Raw genomic sequence first — 21,733 nt, 5'->3', positions numbered from 1 at the left:
CAGGCTGACGGGGAGGGGTGGATGATCTGGAGGGGAAGCCAGGAAAACCTCACACTAGGTCTGGGGTATCATATGGCTCTGGCATCTGGCTGGTCCTGCATAAACTGCAAAGCAGAGCTTCTGGACCTTGCTCTGAGCCAAACACAGGCTCTGTGTTTCCCACCTCTCAAGAGAGGACACACCCAGGGCTGTGCTGAAGAAATCACACAGGCAAAGTGGGGTGCAGGCCTCTGGAGCTGACATTTCCCAGCCTGGGGAGTGAGAAGTGTGAGCTACAATCGAGGTAAGCAGGCTGCACTGTGCAGAACAGGAAAGAATGTGCCAAGCCAGAACAATCGGAAGGCCCCTCTTGCCAAGTACACAACACGCTGTCTGGGCTCTGAGATGTGATTCTGCCTGCACACTGCCCTAGCCCAGTGTAAAGGGGTGCTCACAGCATGGCGGAGGGCAGCTGATACCGCCACATGGGTAAACAAAGGAGGTACCCATGAAGCCACAGCCTGTCTGCCAACACACAGGCACATAACCCCACTTCCACACACCACACCAATTCCATCAGTGGCCCAAGTGGAAAAGGCCTATGAGGACACAGGCAGACTCCCTCGAGCTCTAATGAAGACAGAGGCTAACTTTCTCCAGGGTCCTGATTCTCAGGGTCCCAGAAAGGAAGCAAAGACGGCACCAATCACAGCCCTGGTCACACTTTTCATACCTAGATGCTCAAAACCCTCTGGAAGAAAAGCTCCTCCCAGACCCTATATAATCCAGGCAAATATACAAACTTCTCAATATGGGACTTCAGTTGGTCCTGTCACTGGGCTCAAGCCTGTCACCTCCCCTGTTCCACTTCACTCTAAGTCCAGTGGCCTTTCAGCCTGAAGCAATCACCACCTCAGCCTCAGGGCCTTCCCCAGGATGGCCTTTTGCCTTACCTCCATGCTGTGCTGGCCCTGTTATAATGACAATGCTGCCTACATTTGTGGCCCACTAACCTCCTGGGCCAGGCACTGCCACACGCGTCGTACGCGGAACATCCTGTCAAAGCCCTCACAACCACCTGTACACTACCATCAGGCTTCCCATTTGGTAATTGAAGAAACCCGGCCAAGTGGTAAAGGTGGGCAGGGCTGATTTTTAAGTCTGGGCAGTCTGATTCCATGGCTGTGCTTAAGTAGTACACCACACTCTTTCTACACAGCAGTGAGCAGCACAGAAAGTCACTGCAGTGTGTCCCTGCTTAAAGCTGCTCCCCTAGTTCCCTCTAAAGTCCCAGGGAGCAGATGGTGCTTTTTTCTTTTTTTTCTGCTTTTTGAGACAGGATTTTGCTATGCAGTTCAGGCTGGCCTTGAGGTCACTTTGCAACCCAGGATGGTCTTGAATTTGGAACCATCCTCCTGCCTCAGCCTCTGGAGTGCTTGGATTACAGGGATGTGCCACCACATCCAGCTTAGGCAGTGCTTTCTGATGGCCCTTCCAGCCATTGGGCCCGGCACAGTTCCTAGCACTTAAGACAAGGACTTGGAGACTACCTGTGGGTGGGAGAATGCCCATCTACTCTCCCCTACAGATGTGTGCAGGTTCTGACCCCCCCGCCCCGTGACTGCATCTGTCACTACAGCCACCCTTTGCTGCTGACCATTTGGACAAGGTCAGGCCACAGTTGGCTGTGTGTGTGTAAAGCAGGCAGATGGACACATGCAGGACAAGAGCAGGTAGGCCAGCTCCTCAGAGGGCCCAGAAGAGGGAAGCTCTCCAGTACAACCTGTTGTCCCTCTGTGCCCTCCTGTTTGTCCTTCATGGTGAACCCAGCCCCCTCTCCTTTCAGCCTGCAGAGTGGGGCACATGTGGCAGGACAGCCGGGTTAAGCAGGCCCATGGGACTGTGTTGGGGACCTGGGCTGCCACCCAGACCATTCCTGTCTGGGGCGAAAGGCTTACTGCGAGACAAGCCCTACTTCTCTTTGGCTGCTGGGCCATCCAGGCAGCATGCCAGGGTGCACTGTTCTGATCAGGCAGGGCACTGGGTCCTGAGGAAATCCACTCAAAGTGCCGAGTCACAAGCTCAATGAACTCTGTTTATCTGGAATAGCCAAGAGCTGGCGAGCGGACTACCGGCTTGCATGGCAATGGGAACTTTTTGGAAATCAAGTGATTTCTTACTTCATTTACAAGCAAGCAGAATGGTGAGGAATGGGTGCATGGAAGGCAGCAAAAATGAAAAAACTATGGAGAGACTTTTGTTTTAAAGCTATTTGGACTGTAGGAAAGCGATTTGTTAATAAGCCCTGAATTATAGGGGAGGGAGAGATTTAAGTCACATAGACCCCTTCTGAAAAAAATCACAGTATATGTAACCAAATACTTTGTATTTTATTGCCAATTTAGAGCAAAAATATGGCATTCACTCACAGTGAGCCTGCTGGTGTGTCCAAGCTGTAGTGGCACCTAAGTAACAGCTACAGCAATAGATGGGAGCAGACACTGAAAAACAGCTGCCTTGCTGGAAAACTGCCACAGAACTGGGCTTTCTGACTGCAGGGAAATCACTGACTGAACTGAATGGTCTAGACTCACCAGTGTTTTGTTTTGTTTTTGAGACAAGGTCTTGCTGTGTAGTTCAGGCTGGCCTGTAGCTCAGGCTAGTCTCAAACTCATGGTGATCCTCTTGCCTCAGCCTCCCAGTGCCAGGATTATAGGCATGTGCCAGCTTCACCAACTTTCCTTCATGATAGCCCCACAACAGGGCTTGTAGAGTAGCTGCTTCTCAAGTTGGAAGGAATCTGGGGAAATTCTTGATCTGTCCAATCAGAGCTATAAAATCCATAGTCCCAACAGTCTTCAGCACAGAAGAAATGGCGGGAATCTGACCTCCTCTCTGGAGCTGTGAGCAGCCTGTACCCAAAGGCCTCTGGGGTTTCCGCTTTTTTTTTTTTTTTTTTTTTGGTACTGAGGATTGAACTCAGGCCTTGTGCATGCTAGGCAAGCACTTTACCACTGAGCTGTACCTCCAGCCTTCAGCTTCCTCTTATAAGAAGGATTCGTTCTCTGAGATTAATGCTATCCTCCAGCTCATGGAAGATTACTTAAACTGTGAAGATATTCTTTCAAGAAAAAGCCCCACACAAACCCAAGGTTATCACTATGCTCATGAGAGGCAAATGGCCCCTGTACTCCCAGCCTCGGGTGGTCTGGCCTTTCCTGATGCTCCTGCCAGCTTCAGATGGTAGCCTCTTCAGCTGGGTACCTCCAGAGGGCAGTGGAAGCCCACCCCCAAGGTCTTAGATTTAGGAGTCTTAGGGGTAGGGGATGGAGCAGTAGGACATATATGTATTTGGTATTTGTCCTTGGTTCCTGGCACAGTTTCTAAAACTCTTAGAGAATGACTTAATCAATCATACCTCTGTAATGGAAACTCATTAAAAACCCAAAACAGGGTCTGCAGAGCATCTGGATTAGCACACGAAATGCATAGGAGTGTGGGGCAAGTGTGGGCAGGTGTGGGATATGTGCTAGGGTGTTCTGGGAACACAGAAGCTCCACAAGCCTCCCTTCTCTTGCCCTGGGCATCACTTCCATCTGGCCATTCCTGAGCTGCAGCCCCCTCAAAACCAGTAATTGTAAATAAACTGCTTTCCTGAGTCCTGTGAGCTGTTTCAGCAAATTATCTATTCCTGCATGTAGAAGGGGCTCATGTTGGTCCCGTACTTTGGAGGCAAGTTAGTAAGCTGGCTTGTGTTTCGTCACCCAATACTTCCCCGAAGTCAGAAGTGGGGGCAGTCGGGGCTGGGGATTTAGCTCAGCAGCATAAGCACCTGCCTTGCAAGCAGGCAGTCGTGAGTTCGATCCCTGGTACCGGTAAAAACGAAAAAGACAAAAAAAAAAAAAAAAGACAAAAAAAAAAAAAAGAAGTGGGGGCAGTCTTGTGGGACTGAGGCCTTGCTTACACTTGTGAGTGCGATGCTAACTCCCACAGTTAGTGTCAGTTGTCAGAGAGCCAGTGGTGTTAAGGGGCTGGAAAGTGTTCCCTCAACATTTGGGATGACGAAAAAGCCCTTTCCAGCAGTTAGAGAGGATGCATCTTCTGGCCTGATTCCAGTTCTCCACGGACTGCTGGGGCATCACCTGTGAGCTTCAGATTACCTTCAGAGATGGGAGGCAATGTGACTGGGGAGATGATGGCTTTGGGTTTGAATCCCATTTTCCTTATCAGAACACTGGCAATTACAGCTGTCTCATTGGGTTGCCATGAGGATTAAACATGTGGAAACTTTAGCTCAGAGCCTGGCAGGTGAACGTAGAGCTGGCACTTAGTATACACGATCCCTTTTAATGCCACAATGACCCTGCAAGGAAGCTATTTTTGTCTTTATGTTACAGTCAAGGAAACAGAGACTCAGAGAAATGAAGGAACTTGCTCAGGGCCACCATGGCCACACGCCCGCAGACACTGTGCTGGCACCTCCTGTGGAAGGCTCTGTGCTGCGTGCCCGGTCGAAACGAAGTGCACTTCCAGTTGGATTAAGCAATCTGGGAGTTCACCAACAGCTGTGGGGAATCAGCTAAAGCAATAGTTGGCCTTTTGTACTGCTGTCTCCCATCAGAACATTGTAACTTGGTCTCAGTTAGTTAGAAAGCTGAAAATATTTGCATATTATTTATTCCAAATAGTTAAGGGTTATTTTCCACTTAATAATTTTATGGTGGAATTTTCTGGAGGGAAGTTCCAGGAAAAATTCGGTTGATATTTTCTGAAATGATACACTACTCACTGTTCCCTAATATTTATTTCCTGATAACATGTACAAACATAAAAAAAGGCAGAAATATGCCAGGCCATCTCCCTTTGGAAAAGCATTGACACTGTGGCAGTTGTCAGAATGTAGCACCCTAGTTGGTTTTTGTTCTTGTTTTTGGTACCAGGGGTTAAATCCAGGCTTTATGCCCTTTCTAATTTTTTTCATTTTGAGACAAGGCCTAAGTTGCACAGGCTGGGTTCAACCGTATGATCTTCTGCCTCAAAAGTACTGGGACTTGGGGGCTGGGGATTTAGCTCAGTGGCATAAGCACCTGCCTTGCAAGTGTGTGGTCGTGAGTTCGATCCCAGGTACCGATAAAAAAGAAAAAGACAAAAAAAAAAAAAAAAAAAAAAAAAGAGTACTGGGACTGAGATTGCTTTGGCTGCACATTTACTACAACTGGAACGATACAGAGATTAGCATGGCCCCTGTGCAAGGATGACATGCAAATTTGTGAAGTGTTCCATAATTTTAGGCCTGGGGGTTTAGCTCAGTGGCTCAAGTGCTCGCCTGATGAGCATAAAGTTGTCAATTTGATCCTCAGTAACAGAACAGAACAGAACAGAACAGAACAAAACAAAACACAAAAGAGTACTAGGATCACAGGCATGTACTACCACACCTGTGTGGGACATTTGCTTGTATTCTAAAAGACAGGTGCAATACAGAAAATAAAGCCAGGGCTAACGTGACTGAAACACTGCTAACTACTATTATTGTTATGACTCTGCTGTGGACAGGAGCAGTGGCAAGAGATGGGTATAGAGTAAAGCTACAGGTCCACTGCAGCTAACTTGGGTAGCTGTGAGGTCTTCCATGTCAGAGACCTGTGAAGAATAAACTAGCTTGGTGCCATCAGTCCAATCCAGCTTATCCTGTCAATCTGAGTAGTCTCCCTCCTGGACCTTGTGGCCTGCCCTCTTACAATCCTGAAGTAGCTGAGGATAAGGCTGCGTTGAGGGCCGTGCTTGCCCTAGATCATGCAATAGTATTCCATACACATTTCGGGTGGATGGTAGCCTGTGATTCTGTAGAAGGTGCAGACACTCCCACTTTGATGATTTAATGAAGGCAGCAGATATGCTGCTCCACATTATGTGCAAATGCTCATGTGCATGTATATGCACTTATGTACACAGAACCTCTCCAGTGATTTCAGGTTAGGGCTTTGGAGTCCCAAAAAGAAGCCTATCCAAAGGCCATCAGTTAAACCTAAGTAAAAAAGATAGCTGGGGGTGCATGCCTGTAATACCAGAAGTTAGGAGGCTGAGATAGGAAGATCAAAGGTTTGAAAACAGGCTACATAGTGAGTTCAAGGGCAGCCCAGACTTCACAGTGAGACCCTCTTTCAACTTCACCCTCCAAAATCCACCCTCAAACAAAAATGCTTCATCTGCTTACCCAGTCCTTCAAGTTACAGATTATACCATCTGAGAACCTCCTTTCCCCTAAATTTTCTGCTCTACCCTGTGCAGAGTGCTTAAATGACAAATATTTAAAAAAAACTCTAAAGATGACCCTGAGGCCACAGCACTCAAAGGTAAAAGAAAACTTGTAAGCAACATAGCCAATGGCAATAGGGCAAACCCGGCAAGAGAAAGGAAAAGTGAAAGAGGCAACCAGCCAACCTGAGATCTCCAAGTGATCACCCCCAGAATTCATCTGCAGTTTGTGACTTGGTTTCCTTATTTGCCCTTCACTAACTCACTTAGTACATGGGAAGAATAACTTGCTATCTCTCTAGTAAGCTCCCCAATGCCAACCTAGGGCAGGTGCCGTGCTGGATGATGGGAAGAAAGCACTTGCCCAGATCCACATGGTTTAGTAGGGGAAGTGGATAAGCAAAGTGGCAGGGACACAACAGGGCAGTAATCTCCCAGGCAGGGCATTCTGTCTCGCCTTCGGCAGGTGGGAGGGAGGGTGTCTTGGGGAAGGACTTCTAAAATCAGGGAGATCAACAGAAGAGCCAAGGCATAAGGGACCCAGACCAAGCAGCTTGTAGAAAAAGGCGGTCAAACACATGAGAAGCTCAACTGCCCACAGACGGAGGGAGCCAGAAGGAAGCCAGTGCTGCCTCCCTGAGGCAGCACTTTATTCAGGATGCTCCATCCTCTGAGCCCTGAAAATCTGCACGTGTCCTCTCCTGTTCTGTGTGCTGCTGCTGCCCACACTAGCCAGATGTAGATGCTGCTGTCTCTCCCAAGCCCAGCTGCTCCCCAGAGCTGAGCAATGCCCTAAGCAGGCCACTCCTCTCAGGGTCCCCCTCGGTTACTTCATGCCTTTGTGGACTTGAGGAAAAACACCTATTTCTCTATCTCTACTATTATTCTACAAGTTCTACTGATACAGCTTACATCTACACAATTTGTTCATTTAAGGTACACTTTACATCCATATATTTTGCTCATTTACGAGTAAGAATACACTTCAGCTGGGCCTGGTGGCCACAAGCCTGCAATCCCAACACTTTGGGAGGCTATGGGAAGAGGATCAAAGTGTCTGGGCACATCAGCAACTTAGCAAAAGCCTCCTCAAAATGAAAAGGGAGATGCAGCAGGGGATGTAGTTCAACATGCAGGTCTTGGGTTCAATTCCCAGTATCTCTCACACAAAGGAGAACAGATTTTTTTTTTTTTTTTTTTGCTGAGCATCGTGGTGTACGCCTGTATTCCCAGCACTTAGAAGGCTGAGGCAGTAGGACTGCTGTGAGTTTGAGACCAGCAGTCTGGTCAACATAGTGAGACAGACTCTGTCTCAAAAAAAAAAAAAAAAAAAAAAAAAAAAAAAAAAAAAAAAAAAAAAAAAAAAAACAATCATATTCACAGATGAATGCGGTGGCACACACCTGTAATTTCAGCACTTGGGAGGCGGAGGCGGGAAGATCACTGAGAGTTCAAGACCAGCCCGGGCAATACAGCAAAGCCCTATCTCAAAAAACCAAAACCTTCCCCACCTCCACCAAAAATCAGCCACAAACTGTGACCATCCCCACAATCTATTTCATACTTTTTTTTTTTTTTTTTTGGTCTTTTTCATTTTTATCGGTACCAGGAATCGAACTCACGACTGCCTGCTTGCAAGGCAGGTGCTTATGCCACTGAGCTAAATCCCCAGCCCTTTCAATTTCATACTTTAAAAAATAATCTTTTAGGGGCTGGGGATTTAGCTCAGCGGCATAAGCGCCTGCCTTGCAAGCAGGCAGTCGTGAGTTCGATCCCTGGTACCAATTAAAAAAAAAAAAATCTTTTAGAGCCAGGTGTGGTGGCTCATGCCTATAATCCCAGCACTCGGGAGGCTGACGTGGGAGGATTGTTGTAAGTTCGAGACCAGCCTGGGCAGTGAGCTCAAGGCCAGCCTGAACTGCATAGTGCGACCCAGTCTCAAAAAAGACCAAAAAAAAAAAGAAAGAAAGAAATCTTTTAGCCAAGCTTTCGTTTTTCCTTTTTTCTTTCTTTTTTTTTGAGGCAGACTCACTATGTAATTCAGGCTAGCATTGAGCTCACTATGTAGCCCAGACTAGCCTTGAAATCATGGTGGATCTTCCTATTTCAGCCTCTGGGATTATAGGTGTGTGCCACCATGCCAAGCTTAATTTTATACTTTCATCAACATATAAAGAAATGCCAACAGGGCAAGGTGCCACACATCTGTAATGTGGCACTCAGGAGGCTGAAGCAAGAGGATTATAATGAATTTGAGCCCAGCCTGAACTACAAAGTGACACTGTCTCAAAACAAACGAACAAACAAATCGAAATTCCACAGCCATGAGCAGCCACTCCAAACTTCTTTGCAGTTTCTGGCAAACCACTAACCTACTTTCTGAATTTATAGATTTGCCTATTCTGGACTTTTTTTTGTCTTTTTGAGACAGGGTCTTGCCATGCAGTTCAGGGTAGCCTTGAGCTCACTTTGTAACTCAGGTTGGTCTTGATTGCAATAATCCTCCTGCCTCAGCCTCCCTAGTGCTGGGATTACAGGGGTGTGCCACCACACTTGGCTCTATTCTACACATTTTGTACAAAAGGGATCATATAATACTTGGACTTTTTGGAAATGATTTATTTTACTTACCACAGTGTTTTCAGGCTTCTCAGTACTTTCATGCTTTCTATGGCTGAATAAGTCTACTGTATGGATGTATTACATTTTGTTTGCCATGCATCAGTTTATTTGGGCCGTTACCACTTGTTCATTATTATGAATAATGCTGTCTCCACATTATTTTGTTAAGGGTCTCTTATTTCTGAACTTGGGGAAGATGCCTTGGTGTCTTCACTGCCAGTTCTCACCCTGCGGACATTAAGCTCCCCGTTGACCCCCTAACCACAGCTCTGTCCTCCCAAGCTCGTGTATTGGACACCCCACCTAGATGTCTCACACACACACTGTGAGCTGTCAGCAGCACGTCCTCTACCCCCACCCACCCCACACACACAGGGCATCTGTTCCCGCTCAGATGGTACAACCTTGCTCGAGACCTTACTATTATATACATCTTTTCCCTTCCCCTTTTCTATATACACAGCTTCACGTTTCCACTGATGAATGGAGCTTCTGTGGGATGAAGTCTTTTGAGTGTCTCCACATCATTCAGTCTTTCACAGTTATTTACTGGGGCCCTGTGTACTTACTTTGGAGGAGACAATGATGAAGACCCAATCCTTTCCCTCAAGGAACTTAGGGTCTATTGAGGGAGGCAGACAATCCATGTCCAGTGTGCTAAACACTCACAGAGGGAGGCACAGGACATGATGGGCCACAAGGCGGGGCCAAGGCTCAGGGTCCTTTAGAGAAGGACTTGGGAGGGGTTCCTGAGGTGCAGCCACAAGGAAGACCTTAGTGGAACACATGCAGCTCTGCCCTATGCTCACAGGTGTGGGCTGGAGGAAGGAAACAGCAAGAGGCAAGGACAGACAACGGGCAGGGGCAGATTCTGCTGGCAACAGCAGTCAACTGTGTCCTGCAGTGATGGAGAACAACTGAGGGGTTTTCAGCAGGGGAAGGGGAAGGGGAAGGGGAAGAGGAAGTAAAGCCCAGCTGTTTTATTTGTAGCAGTGTGCATAAGACACTGAAGGACGTGAGATCTGGAGCAGTGAGACCAGTCACAGAGATTGTAAAGATTGTGACAGGAAATGCAGAAGAGTGCAAGAGCGAGTGTCGAGAGTGAGTGCCACAGCAAGCTGGACTGAGTGTGCAGGGAGCCAACAAGGAGTGGCCCAAGGCTTCCTGCTGACCTGGACCAGCGACGCCTCTTGGATGAAAACATTTGAAACCCATCTTCCCTGATGATGGCAATAGCTGACAGGCTTTCTTCAGAGTAATGAGATCTCTTCCAAATAAAATCTTAAGCTGAACCTTAAGGGACCAGACTCCAGTGTCCTGGTCTTTTTCCTCCTTCCTTAGAGTACTAGGGATAAAATGCAAGATCTGAAAAGCCCTAGATGCTAGAAGCTTCCCTTTCGAGGATTCAGGGCAACATTACCCCTCACCCCCACCTGACTCATACCCAGGTCACACCCACTACCCTCAGGACTCTGCTCTCTCTCTGCAAGAGTGCAGCGGTGTCTCAGGGCAGCCAGTACTCAGACCCGCAGTGCTTTCTTCCTTCCTAACATCAGGGCACGAAGGGCTTGCAGCCCGGCATTGGGTGACTTCATTGCCAGGAGCTTTCACACTCGCTCCGATTCAGTCATCTCTCCCAGCAGAGCTTGCCTTAGGCTTCCTCACTATCCTCTTAATACAGAAACATTTATGGACAGATGACTTAATACACATCCTATCTCATCACCCCTAAAAAGTAAAATTGATAACTCTAATGACCACGTATGAGAAAGAAAAGGGGGAAAAAGGCCCAAGATAAAGAGTTTGGGCTGAAAGACCACATATCCTAAAGATGTTCAACAACATTTTAAATATAAATAAAAATCTCAATGTAATGATGATAATAAACTAAGCAAAGAAATTACAAACACAGTACCACAGTTTGCTCAAAAAAGAAAGAAAACCCATTAAAAGTATCTGAAAATTATCCAATAGAAAATATCACAAACAGCAATTAAGTTCAAAGTGTGTGTGAGGGGGCTGCTGGGCATATTAACAAACTAGGTGCTGGGCTGCAGGAACACATGTTCCCAGCCAGACCAGCACACCCAGACTGACTTGGTCCTGACCACAGTGTTTCTAGGCCAAGAGTCCTTTAGGGCTACATTGTTTAATCTCCAACACCTAATAAAATGAACACATAACAGTACCAAAATTACTACTTTAGGATTGTGAAGCTACAGGATATCCTAATAAAGAGAACAAATAAGGGAGTAGAAAGTAAGTAATTTTACCAGCTTTTTTTTCTTTTTGAGACAGGGTCTCAATACATAGTCCAGATTGGCCTTGAACTCACAGTGATCCTCCTGCCTCAGCCTCCACAGTGCTGGGGTTACAGGCATGCACCACCATGCCTGGCTTATCAGCTATTAAAAGAACATTATAACATAAGAATTTAGGCAACATTTTGGTATAAAAACAAGGTCAAATCAGTAAAACAAAAATATTAGAAAAGACTCAGTTTTAAAGATTTAGTATAAAATAATGGTGACAAAATATGATAGAATATCAAAGGGCATTATAACTAAACAAATATAGAAGAAGAAATAAATCTCTCTCAATCTGCTTCATATTCTAGGAGGCTATCCCAAAGTGGCCGTGACTACTTGATTCTGCAAGCTCCTGAGGCTTCTGCTTTCATGTGAGTTCTTAGCTTGAAGGAGACAATGTGTTGCCATGTGCCTACTTCCACCTTTCCAAAGAGCTCCCACACTGACCCCATGACCAGCGCAGCCTCCTTTCCAGTCCCCTAAGCCTCACTTGCTGTTCTGATGAACAAAAAGCTGCCCCATCAAGTACATGACTCCCCCATTCAGAGCTGAGCCGAGGTTAGCTGGGACTTAAAACATGTTGTCACATAGTGTTTCTATGGGTGACTGGCATGTGTGCCACCTGATGAGGTTCACAAGATAAAAACTGAAATTTTAACTTATAACTTCATCTTTGATGCTTGTATAACATATGGTGGCAATTAGGAAGTAGTATGAAAGTAATAAATCATTATCAAAAGCATACTGTGTGTGGGATCCTTTACTAAATCCTATGGGGGATACAAAAATTGACAACCTTTTAGGAGAAAATAACTGGGTAGGGGAGACAGGGAAAGATAAAGAGTTAACCAGCCTGAAAGATGATAGGAGATAACAAGGCCAAAGGGGACCATGGTCCCCTGCTAACCACAGAGCAGTGACCCAAGTCCACAGCAGGTGTGCTCGCCCCACAGCGCACTTTGCACAGGCTCTTGGCTGACAACTGGCTGCATCCAGAAAGGAGGAAGGAGGCAGTGAAGAGGCTGAGGAGTGCACCCACTGGCAGGGCACCCACAGGTGTGCCTGAACGAGGTCAGCAGTGTGTGCCGGCCTGCGCTCAGAATGGATAGAATTTCCACTCCAAGGCAAGCATGCTGATCACAGGAAATGCTCAAACATCAGCTCTGCTTTGAGTCACAGAAAGCTTCCGGACAGAATTGCCCAGGAAAGTAAAGAAGTGCTGGATGCTAAAAATCTCCCATCTTAGTCACAGCAGGCAAACAATTCCTTTGACTTTTACCACTTTATGTCCTCCCAGAGCAAGCCCACAAAGAATAAAAGAAATCTGTTTTCTTTTTACCCTAAGCCAATATTATTACTGAAAAAACAAAAACAAAACAAAAACAAAATGATCTGCAACACTGGCCTGAAAATGATCAGGAAGCAGCAGCAGTGGAGTGGAGATCTGGATGCCAAGAGGAGGAAGCAGTCGAGGAACTCATGAATGAGAAAGGCTAGCAGCAGGACATTAGCACTGATCCTTCCAGAGCTTGTCTGCCACCTGAGTGTGAGGACTGGTGCTAGGATCTCTCCCCCAAACCAACAGCTCAAGCTATAAAAGCAGAAGCGCCAATTTTCACATCAGCTGGCTCTCAGACACTCCATTATTCTTCTGGGGCCTCAAAGTGAGAGACACTCATACCACACCAACACCACAGCTAGGCCAGCCTTGGCATGACAGCACCAAGATCACAGGAAACCTCAGCTGTGTATGGCAGGAGAGGGAGGAAACTCTTCATATTTTAGAGACTTATATAAATAAGGGCTGAGATAGGTGCTTTAAAATTTTTTTTTACTGGAAGATAAGACACATTTCAAATTTACAGACTGATCACACTACTGTGAATGAGACCCACAGATCAAGAAACAGAATGTCCCAGCATTCTAGAAGGCCAGGGTGCCCTCTCTCAATGTACTCTCCCCAAATGACAGCCTCTTCACTGATTTCTTTCTTTTTTTTTTTTTTTGTCTTTTTCATTTTTATCCGTACCGGGGATCGAACTCACGACTGCCTGCTTGCAAGGCAGGTGCTTATGCCGCTGAGCTAAATCCCCAGCCCCCTCTTCACTGATTTCTAATAGCACAGGTCAGTTTTTCATTTTACAGAAACAGAATCCGATAGTATGCACTCTCCATATGACCATGCTGCTTACACACTGCTTACATTTTCACTCTTAAGAGCTTTCGGCAGTATCTTCTGAGCTCTAAAACGCACATACCTTTTACCCATCTAATTCATTCATATTTACCCTACAAATACAACAACGCATCCACATGTGTGCATGTATATCTACACCCACGGGCAGATCTACTGCAATAGTATTTATTTTTCTAAAATTTAATTTTTTTTTGTGATTCTGGGGATTGAACTCAGGGTCTTATGCATGCTAGGCAAGCACTCTACCACTAAGCTACATCCCTAGCCCTCCAACAATATTTATAATAACATAAGACTGAAAACAGGAGATTGATTAAATTACAACATGCCCAAAGAAACATTATGCAGTCAATTTTTCAGCAGAAAAGAAGTTCAGCTGGCTGTGGTGACATACTCCTATAATCCCAGGGCTTGAGAGGCTGAGGTAGGAGGATCATTGTGAGTTCAAGGCCAGCCTGGGTACACAAGTGACTTTAAGGTCAGTTTGAACTATATAGTGAGACTCTGTCTAAAAAAAAAAAAAAAAGAATTAGATGAGACTCTATACCTATCATTATTGAAAAATGTTCATGAGGGGCTGGAGGTTTAGCTCAGCGGCATAAGCGCCTGCCTTGTAAGCAGGCAGTCGTGAGTTCGATCCCTGGTACCGGTAAAAACGAAAAAGACCAAAAAAAAAAAAAAAAAAAGTGTTCACAATATATTTTCAGTTAAGAAAAAGCAAGTCATAGAACAGTATAAGAACAGTTAAGTACCTGTTACATAGGATGTGTAAGAATATGCATAAAAAAGAAATTTCTGGAAATATCATTCAAACTATTAACAGATGATAACTTTGGGGAATGAGAAAACTTTTGTTTTTAGTTCTGACAATTCTTTGATTTTTTAAATAATAGTAATATTGGGGCTGGGGATTTAGCTTAGCAGCATAAGCGTCTGCCTTGTAAGCAGGTAGTCGTGAGTTCGATTCCTGGTACCGACAAAAAGGAAAAAGACAAAAAAAAATAATAGTAATATTTATTGTTAATTTTTTTGTATATACAGAAATACATGAAGTAGTACAAAGCTCTATTTTCTTTAATCTGCTCTCTAAAAGGGATCTTTATGTAGAGTACAGAATAAAAACCGGTCAAATTCTCCATCAGCCATGGCCAAAGGAAGCCACGGGACCTGAGAGTCTCAACTCCAAGCTCACCAAGAGCTTCTGGCTGCAGTAGCCACCTTGGTCCAAGCAGGCTCCGGCAGTGCACGTGCATGGCCATGGAGGAGAAGTGGCTCCCGGCAGTATCTCAGCAGAATGAGACATATACACAGGGTGGGCGCCAGGGTCAAAGATCTGACTGGACCACTAAATAAATCTCAAGACGTAAACAGCTGGAACAAAGGAGGGGAGGTGGGGAGGGCACAGGACTAAACCTTCAAGTTGCTCCTCACAAGATTAGGTTACCTTTAAGTGACACAAAAGCAGCAGTTTCCCAGTCAGGAAATTCTCTTTTGTAGGCAAAATATAATGACCGTTTAAAAAAGGCCATACAGGGGCCGGAGATTTAGCTCAGTGGCATAAGCGCCTGCCTTGCAAACGCACAGTCATGAGTTCCACACCCCCCCCCCCGCCCAAAAGCCGTATTTCAGATTGCTAAATTTATTTAACTTAAAGGACTGGACTTAGTTTAAAAACAGCAGAATAAAGATTTCCTCTAGAGAATCACACAAGAGCAACCAGGAGAATGAGAAACAGAAACATCACATCTTTGACAAAACTGGAGACATCTGTGACCCTGAACTCCAGTATATAAGTAAGAAGAGTCAAATGCTGTAAAGGTCAAGGAAGGGTGTGGGAAAGTGAGAAGAGTATGCCTGTTGTTACAGATGTTGGAAACAGCACACCATGCCATTTCTCAAAAGTAAATGCTTGGTACCAGAAGCCAAAGTCCATTGTTCCAAGCAGTGGGGCCGGTTCAGGACTGGTGACCAAAGGGTCCTCAACCCAGGTTAGCATGAACAACTATAAAGCCAAAGGTGTAGGAAGCCTTCTATGGATGAGTAGGGTGACAGCGACAGGTCTGAGGACAAGAAGGGGTTCTAGCACCATTCTCATATAAAACATTCAAAGAAAGGCCCTGTTAAGCAAGACCCAAGGAGTTTTCTACAGATCGCTACAATCAATTATTTTTTTCCCCACAGTACCAGTGTCCCTACACTGAGTTGCATCCTCAGGCATTTAATTTTATTATAATTTTATTTTATTTTATTTTGAATCCAAAATTTGGAGACATCAGCAGAGATTATGGCTGAATGCACAACCTCTTACTACATCTGCAAGAAGTAACATATTACATCCTGGTAAAACGTTCCCTATGTAGAGGGCAAGGCCTTCCACCTTTGTAGTGCTGAGTATGGAACCCAGGACTAAGCTTGGGTGTAGTGGCACATGCCTATAATCCTAGCACTCAGTAGGCTCAGTCAGGAGGATCATCACAAGTTTTTTTTTTTTGTACTGGGGATTGAACTCATGATCTTTTGCTCACCAGGCAGGTACTTGTGCTGTTGAACTAAACCCCTGGCCAATCACTGCAAGTCTGAGGCCAGCCTGGACTACACGGCAACATCCTGTCTCAAAAGGGAAAAAAAAAAAAAGAAAGGAACAAGGAACATAGGAACTCACAAGCTTACACAAGGACTCTGCCACTGAGCTGCATTCCCAACTCACACATTTAATCTCTTTCAAAGTTTTGTGATACCATTATAATGTCAGTCTCACAAGCCTATGGTACAGAGCAGAGGGAACAAGCACCTAGCATAAATCCTAGCCAAGAAGTAGACAGCCCAACTTCCAGGTTTAAATCAGGGCACTAACACACCCCCAGATAAGAATAGCTGCAGTCTCAGGATGTACAGAGCATCTTCATGTGTCTTTCCTTTCATCTCAAACATTGTCCTGCAGTACGTGGAGTATGGTGTAGGCAGACAGGATCTCCACAGTGCATCAAAGAAATTAAGGACAAGAGAGATGAAATAACAACAACAAAAAAGGGTGGGTGGGTGGGAATTAGCGGGAAAACATTTTTAAAAAAGCAAAGCAAAACAAAAAATCACAACCTGAAGGGATATGGGGTGATACTGAGATTCTCAGTCTTTATTTTGTGGTGCTCCTGCAGTGTACGTGTACAAGCTTGTTCTCTGTCTCTGAGCCACACCCCAGTTCCTCAGAGCTTTCAATAAAGGAAATCTCCCTGTTCCTACACCTGTTTCCCATTCCCTAATCTTAGGGGCAAGGGCCAGGTCTGGTTCCTTGTCCTTGGTCTCTTAGAGGCTTTTCCCCACTGAGACAGGGTTCTGTTGTGTAGTTTAGGCTGGCCTCGAACTCTCAGTGATCCTCCTGCCTCAGTCTCCCAAGTACTGGGATTACAGGCATGTGCGAACACACCAGGCAACTGTTCTTGCATTATACTCCAGGCTGGTCACGAATTTGCAGGGATTCTCCTGCCTCAGTTTTGTAAATACTAGGATGACAGAATTGCACCACCATGCTCAGTTAAACCAGATTTTTTTCAAAGACAAAGATCAGTACTATTTAAATTGCTTTAATAGCTAACACTTATTTGTAAGAAGGTGCTAAGACCTATAAATAGAATGTTTCTCAATGCTTAGAAATAGTTGGTTAAAGTTAGGACAAGCCAAGTATAATAGTGCGTACCTACAGTCTCATCTGCTCTTTTTTTTTTTTTTTGAGACAGGGTTTCACTATGTCGTCCAGGTTGATCTTGAACTCACCATGTCCAGGCTGGATTCCAACTCATGAGGATCCTCCTGGCTCAGGGCTGGGATTACAGGTGTGTGCTACCATGCCTAGCTCAACCCATCTACTCTTGAGGTTAAAGATCCTTGAGCCCATGAGTATGAGACCAGCATAAACAGCAGAGAGACATCCTTGCCTCAAAATACAAAAATAAACCAGGGATATAGTGATGTTGCCTGTAATCCTAGCACTTGGGAAACTAAAGCAGGAGGACTGCTGAGTCTGAGGCCAGGCTGGGCTTCATACAGTGAGTTCAAAGCCAGTTTGGACTACACTGTGAGACACTGATTCAAACACACATTGATTCAAACACACACACACCCAGAAACCTAGGCATATGTGAAAATATTGTCGCTTGTCACCATCCCCATTCTGTAGGGAAAGAAACGAAGGAAGGGCATGGACTGGGCAGGCTGCTGAGTGGTGGTGCTAGGTCTGGTGTGGACTCTACTGGTTCTAACTGGTTTCTAGTAGGGGCTCTGGGGCACCCCTTGGTTGTATCTGCACGGCAGCCGTAAGGCCCATTTTTACCTTTTCCTTTGTATCTTTTAGGAGGAAAAGCATAGCAATATAATGATTTTCATTTTGTGAAAAAGAAACTCTTTTCCTTAATGGTCTAAGGGGTTCCCTGGTAATCTTGGTTACTTTATTTAAATGCTGAGTAAGTCCTTCCCTTCAACAATCACTGTGAAGATAAAGCTTCCTTGTCCGAAATACCGGAAATATGAAATAGTGCTGCTTAGATTAAGAAGATATTGTCAGCCTGGTTTAATTGCTGCCAAGAAGGTTGCTGAAAGCTAGCTGTGTGTGGCCAGGGGACAGCTCCTCTGAGGTGCTGTCCCTCATGGGGAGGATGAAATAAGACAATGCCGATGAAGAGCTTAGGCCTGTGCCTCCTAAACGTTCATTATCGTCATCATTCTTATAATTAGAATAGCTACTGCCACAATCTTGCTCTCTGATGATGTATGACTCTGCCTATTTTAATGTTTTCCACAGCAGGCCGACTTACCATTAATACTTGTGCTTACCTGCTGCCACCCCCTCCTCCCCAGGCAGTAAGAAAGGGAGCTGTGAATGGTAGCGGTACACAATCAAGAATTACTGGACTGAGTTTAATTCAGGTGAGGAACTTCTATCTTATTCTTCCTCAACCTCTGTGATATCAGTACCACCACCAACTACTACACAACCTATTTTTCACATCAGACCTGCCAGATTTATACTGAAGACTTCCCAAGGCTCAGAAAACTGTAAATTCACCCAGAATCAGGGTCCCTCGTGGCTTCAGGGTTAGAGAGGGCCCAGCCCAGGGAGTGAATACCTCATTACATATTAATCTTCCACAAAAAAAAAAAAAAAAAAAGCTCTCTCACTATCACAGCCCAAATGCTGGCTCCCAACAACCACAACAGAAGAAAAGAGTCTCTGTTGTGGCTTTTGAAACACACAAAATAGATCACCAAACAGAAACAACGATTGTAGTTCTAGTTATCAGGAGCTTTGGACTAAATTCTAGAAAGGTCTTATTTTAACCAAACCACAGCTGACGTGAAAAGATAAATTGTGTGAGGCCTTTGTTTTAAATTGTTGGGAGGCCACCGAATTTAAATAGCCAAAGGATTCCTGCCAAGACTGAAGAACTCAAACTGGGGTGAAATCACAAGGTCTCGCACCATCTGTTTGAAAAGTAGGGTTCAATTGTCTGACACCCTTCATCTTATCATCTTACGTTTCAAACCAGTAAAGCACCCAAGAGCCAGGCAGTGCACAAGAGTGCGCTTATCTTTCCCGACCCAGGTTCTCAAGTGATATTCTCCTACGTCTTCCACCCACCTGTCCAGTCCTCATTCTGCTGCCTCAATTCCCATTCCTACTGACCCAGTTCTCTGTTCTGGTCCTGCCTGAGGTCTCTGAAGAGCCGGGCCCACAGGGATCACACATGTTCTGATCCTGCAGCAACCCCTCCCTGTCTGTTTGAGCTGTCACAACAAAATACCACAAGCTGGGCCGTCTGAGTAACACATATGCATGTCCTCACAGCTGTGGACGCCTCGAAGTCCAAGATCAGGGTGCTCACCAATTTAGTTCTGGTGAGGCCCCTCTTCCTGTTGGTCTGTAGACAGCTGCCTTCTTGGTGTGTCCTCACACAGTAAGAAGACAGCAGGAGCAGGTGAGCTTTTTGAGTCTTTTCTTGTGAAGGATGGCAGGGAGAAACAGATAACCCTACTGTAAATGGAAAGGGTTATCCTGGAGGCTGGCTAGAATGAAGGCTTCAGAAAGACTGGAGATCCATCAGCCAGCAGGAGCACAACACATCAATCAGTCAGAAGTGATTACAATGACATCCAGGCATGACACTGCTTGAAAAGGAACAGGGTATTCAGTGTGAAGAGAACTGAGGTGGGACAGGCCACCATGACCCTCCTGCCAACTGTGAGTTCTTCCATGGTGGGCTCCAGCCACCCCTATGCTGAGCTGCATGATTTGATTCTTTTGAGCCTGGGTGACCAAGGCTGGTAATACAGGACAGGACCTCTGTCCCTCTTAGTCTCATGGAGGAGAGAGTAAAGAGAGGAAGACATCTAGAGCACTGGAGTCCTCAAGGCCAGCACTATCTTCCCACAGTGGCAGGGTAACTATGTCAGACAGAAGCCAAATCTAGTCCTGCTCAGGGCCCTCCAATGGCTTCTTTCTCAGAGTGAAAGTCAGGGCTCTGCTAGGAACAGTCCAGTCTCAGGGTTTTGCACTTGTCCCTGAGGGTTCTCCCCAAGGCCACACTCCTCCTCACCTCCTCACAGGCACTTTCCTCATTCTCTTATCTGAATGTCAACACTCACCTAGACAATTCTCATCCCTGGGGCGATGCTTTAGTTTTTGTCCTGAGCAGTAGTCACTACGATCCTTTGTACAACTTGACTTATTATTGTGCATCTCCATTAAATTGTCGCATGTCTAGCACAGGGGCAAGGATGCTTGTCTATTTGGTTCAACAGTGGATGGTCAGCAGCCTGAACATGCATGGCACATGAATGAGGTACTCTGCTCACACTTGCTCCTAACTGAGTAAAGCAAGGCCTCCTCCTCCAGGCCTGCTAAACACAAAGCATTACTGACAGAGGTCAAACACAGTGTTGAGAGTAAGAGACCAGGTTCCCAACTCTGTATCATAGGCCTAGTGAGCAGAAACAAGATCCAAAAGCACGTGAGGGACAAGAATCCTGCAAGGAGTGAGCAGTTTTGAGGACTCAGCACCAACCCGTGAAACAATCTGATAATTCAAGAACAAGCCAGAAGTTAAAACTGCTGATTTTACAATGAAGTTGTAACAGCTCCCATGCCGTGAAATTACTGTGGACCATGCCAAGATCTCATTCAAGCCTCACAGAGCTAAAAGCTTTATCCTAAGCTGCACCTTGTAAAGGAAGAACAAAGGTTCAGAGATAGGAAGCAGTCAGCCAAGGAACACAGCAGAACTGGACTCCACGCCAATTGTACCAATTCCAAAGTTCATGCTCTGTCTGGGCTTGTCCAGCCCCTTGCAAATCCAAAAGAAGTGCAGGGCACGAGGGCTACTGTTTCTGGGGAACAGCCTGTCGGGACCTTGAAGATTAAGGTCGTGCACAGAGGTCCTCCTAGAGTTGGGAGAGGCACCAGGAAACAACCAACAAAAGCAGTGGTTGACTACTTACAACCTGGCCATGACTATTAAAAGATCTGTAACATACTGAATCATCTCAATGATTCAGCATCTCAAAGTGCTATCATTAGGCCCATTTTATGTCAAGGAAATGAAAACAGAGAGGTTAAACATTCTCTCCTAGCCAGGTGTGGTGGCACATGCCTACAATCTCTGCACTTGGGAGGTCAAGGCACGAAGATCACCATGAGTTCAGCACAAGGCTGGTCTGTTTTGACATAGTGAAACCTGTCTCAAAACAAACAAACAAACAAACACTCCCAAAAGACAAACAAACACTTGCTCCTAAGCAGCGCAACCAAGATTTGGATCTAGATATTTGGCTTCAGTTCATTCTCATGGACTGTTCAACAGCGAGGAAGAAAAGGCCACCAAACATGCACACAGTGTACATGCACAGGCCACATGGCAGAAGCCCTCTCCTAGCTTCTCTGTGGCATGTCCACAGTTACTAACAATAGCTGTGTTCTGCGCTCTCCCCAACTCCCACCATTCTTAGTCTGCCCTGGATGTGTCTGCTGCTGGGTTGTCTCCCAAAGGTCCCTGATCTAATGGTAAAGCGCTATTCCCTAAAGATGCTTCCATCAATTAGTGGTGAAATTTAAATCTGCCATGCAGAAAGCTCTATGTGCATTTACCCAGGCAAATGAGCTGCATTGGAAGGAAAGTCACACTTTGTGTATTCTGTCACAGGCCATTTTTATAGTGGGCTTCCATTTGCAGGCAAGGAGCCAGGGGTCACCTCTGACCTGTGGGCATGCAGCACCTGCTGACAAGAGCTGCTGAGAGAAAACTCACTTCTTGACCTTTCTCCCTTTGTCTCCTGAAAAACTACTGCAGGGCCAACCTTTTATTTTGGAATAGTCTGGCAC

At 45.6% G+C, this 21,733-nt stretch overlaps 1 protein-coding gene and 1 pseudogene across 1 annotated transcript in view; one reads left to right on the top strand and one right to left on the bottom strand.

The window, feature by feature from the left end:
* Arhgap35 (Rho GTPase activating protein 35) overlaps positions 1 to 21,733 on the bottom strand; it is a 119,932-nt gene that overhangs the window by 20,087 nt on the left and 78,112 nt on the right. The gene's annotated exons all lie outside the window — the stretch shown is intronic.
* On the top strand, positions 5,169 to 5,268 carry LOC111755394 (U6 spliceosomal RNA; annotated as a pseudogene).

The sequence above is a fragment of the Cavia porcellus genome, unplaced genomic scaffold (genome assembly GCF_034190915.1).
Source record: "Cavia porcellus strain 051 isolate PalLab524CR breed Dunkin Hartley unplaced genomic scaffold, mCavPor4.1 scaffold_7, whole genome shotgun sequence".
NCBI classification, from domain to species: Eukaryota; Metazoa; Chordata; class Mammalia; order Rodentia; family Caviidae; genus Cavia; species Cavia porcellus.
The sequence above is the reverse complement of the archived record's forward strand: the minus strand, read 5'-3'. Positions and strand labels throughout refer to the sequence as shown.